Genomic DNA, 3,166 nt, shown 5'->3' on the forward strand with positions numbered 1-3,166 from the left:
GGCTGAATTTTGGGAAAGAGACTTCAGATATGGTATTAGGGCACCACTAAGTTAAATAATAAAGCATCCAGAAAGCACCATGCCATGGGACCTTTAAACATTATGAATCTAAAAAAGGAAACACATATGCACTGAGCTGCTCAGGATTTTGTGTAATAACAGGTGAATGTGTCCTGCAACAACAAAGCAGTCGTGTCATCTCTCGCTTAATCACCTTTTTATTTTCCTATAAAAGAAAGCTGCCTTCATGTGCGGTCGGAAAAGTTGGTTTCCCCCGCCGCTGCCACCGTCACCGAAGTTTTGAATATTTGCTGTTGAAATGCACTAAAGCTTCAAAGCAGCCATATTCTGTTTTTGTTTGAAATGTTTTTGAATTACTCAAAACCTCCGACTGTGATGTTTTACCTATGTGTCTATTTACGGCCTTTTGCTAGGAGCTACACTTTCACTCAGTTCATGTCTTTTTTTTGTCCTCTGTTCTCTAAAAAACGACTGTTCAGTGTCATGTCTCAAGGGCATTAATGGGCCGGCAGCTTGCTGTAGTTTGATTGACTTTAGACCATAGGACAGCCTAGGGACAACACAAGTGGGAAACACCCAAATACTAAGGAGAACAGTGACAAAACAGTAGTCTTCTTCAAGATCCATATTTTTCTGCAGGAAAATGACACATCTGAGTAAACATGCTAAATGTCCACAACTTCAATGTTGCATTTAATGTTGTCTGCTATGATCCTATATAAGAGATGCACAGGCGTACATACCAGTTGGGTTGCTATGGCCGAAGGCTTAGAAATTACGCACTGAATTGCAGCAATGTGCAGTCATCAACAACAGAAAGTGCACTTTAGAAATCCCTCTTCCTGCCAGTTTGCAGTGCGTTTAAAAAGAAAATACATTATGTTCAGTGGAAAAACGTTTTGGTATCTACATAGGAGTGACATGACACCGTCATGAACCATAAACATAACTTGTCATGTCAAAACCGAATTACACTTACTAAAAGAAGCGTTATGTCATAAAGCTTTATGACTTGTTTATGTTTATGACACGTTCATGACATGTCACATATGTAGATATCTTCAAGTAAACTGTAATCACCATTTTTTTTTTTTAGCCAGACATAGGACTAGGGCTGGGTATCAATCAAAAATTTTCGATACCGGTACCAATACCGATACCTTTACTTCGATATCGGTTCCTGAACGATACCTTTTTCAATACCAGTTTTTATAATATCAATTCTGAGAAAGAAAATCACACACATCAGAGTCAGAGGCTACTGTGAGGAGAATATAAAAATAACAGTGAAGATAAGGTTAGCTGTTTAACCAGCTGACCCAATGGATAAGCATATTTTACAAACATGGACAAAGTATTGTCTGTAAATGTTAGCTTTTGATTTAGCTAGCTACGCAGCAAAAAATAGGCTACACGCTAATCAGCACGATGCACGTGTAAGTTGCAGTAACGCTAATAAACATAAACCTGTTGAAATCCCAGACACAGCGCCGTCTCGGTACTCCGATGAGGCGGAGTCCGGTGGTGGATATTTTGAATCACTCGGAGTCGGTCTGGTTTTGCAGCCCACAGGCGGCTGAGAGGAGGAGGGCTGGCAGGCTGCGCAGCCTGCGGTCCGCTCTTCTAGGTGGCATTTTTAAGCGGTACAACGTTGCTCGCAACCAGTTCACAACAGATACACGTGAACCCGTCTACGGCGTAACCACGGATGTATTTTTCCTGGGTGACGCAATCACGTTTAACGTTACAGCCAATCACCGAAACTTGGCACCGAAAGACGAGGCATAATTTGATACTGTGTAAAACCGAAACATTTCGGTCGGTACCATAAAAAAACCGAAGTTCGGTACCCAGCCCTACATAGGACTGTGCAATTAATTTTGATTTTGACTCCCAACGATCACCAAAATAATATAACGCAAGACGGATTGTGCAGGCAGAACAGATTGTGTACCAACATCATCTGCTGGAATTTACTTGAGTGAGTAAAGATGGCAGAAGGGCAGCCACAGCAGCATTTGGTGAGGATAAAAGGCAAAACCAACTCTGTTGTCTGGGAACATTTAACGTTAGCTAACCCTGTGGTCCCCCTGCCCCTGCCTCCCCTATGTATTAGATGTTGTATCCCCCTTGACATGCTAATGTAACATAGTAATGTTTCCTCAGCATTTAGTTTAGTTGTTAAACTGTATGTAAAATGAGCAGGGACGTTGAATCACCTGTTTCACTTAACGTTATTCTAAGGTACCGTCTATGTGCTGGATTTTTCCTTAGGTAGCTAGTAAATAACATTATTGTTCATATTTTGGCACATTTGGTAATGACAGTAGGTTTGTAGTGGTCATAGTGAGTGACAATGTGATGTGAGATGCATATTGTGTTATGTATCTGGAAATGTTCATTAGCTGTGTAACGTTATGCTTGATATCTGTAAAGTTGAACAGTAGTAAAACAGATTTTATTCTGATCCAAAGACACTTTCTGTGAGATAAAGGACACTAAAATATTATATCCTGGACACTATCCGTTATATCCAAAGGTTAATGAGTAATGGTGTTAGATAATCGTGATTTCAATATTGACCAAAATAATCGTGAATATTATTTTGTCCATAATCGAGCAGCCCTACCCATACATTTTCCAAATAAAACATTTTAAATCTGTTATTGCAATACAGTGATATTTTTGCTGAAGGTTTTCATACCGTCAGAATTGCACACCAGCCCGTGCCTACACTAGACTGCCAGAGTTTGAATGGGAGTATGATTCTCTAAGGAGATGTATGCCCAGAGCCCTGGTGCTGCTGCTGGACTGAGCCCCAAGTGTTGTAAATTCCTAACAACGCCGTACAATTCTATACACACACAATTTATTCTCCATTGGTTAGGGGAATTAACTGAAGTGCAGGCATGGGGATGTGTATAAAGAGAGCAAGATGAGAATGACCCCAAATTATTGGCTCCATGTGTCATGTGGTCACTGGGCTTGTTATGCGGGGATGGGTGGATTTAGTGAATAGGGTAGAGGTCTCATTTTCTCTGATAGGGGGCTCAGACATTGAGGGAATGACCAAAGAGTGGTGAGATCCAGTCAACTTCAATTACGGCCCCTTGCAGTTTTCCCAGAGGTGCGCTGTAGTGCCTTT

The 3,166-nt window shown here is 41.0% G+C and overlaps 1 protein-coding gene across 37 annotated transcripts in view; it reads left to right on the forward strand.

Moving 5' to 3' along the window:
* LOC116704888 (neurexin-1a) overlaps positions 1 to 3,166 on the forward strand; it is a 261,617-nt gene that overhangs the window by 79,756 nt on the left and 178,695 nt on the right. Inside the window, exon 1 of one of the 37 annotated variants that reach the window (XM_032540631.1) lies at positions 2,018 to 2,042. The exons of the other annotated variants lie outside the window; for them this stretch is intronic. The gene's annotated coding sequence lies outside the window, so the exon portion shown is untranslated. Of the gene's footprint in view, positions 1 to 2,017; positions 2,043 to 3,166 lie in introns of those variants that run through there. 37 annotated transcript variants of the gene reach the window in all.

Source organism: Etheostoma spectabile, chromosome 17 (genome assembly GCF_008692095.1).
Source record: "Etheostoma spectabile isolate EspeVRDwgs_2016 chromosome 17, UIUC_Espe_1.0, whole genome shotgun sequence".
NCBI classification, from domain to species: Eukaryota; Metazoa; Chordata; class Actinopteri; order Perciformes; family Percidae; genus Etheostoma; species Etheostoma spectabile.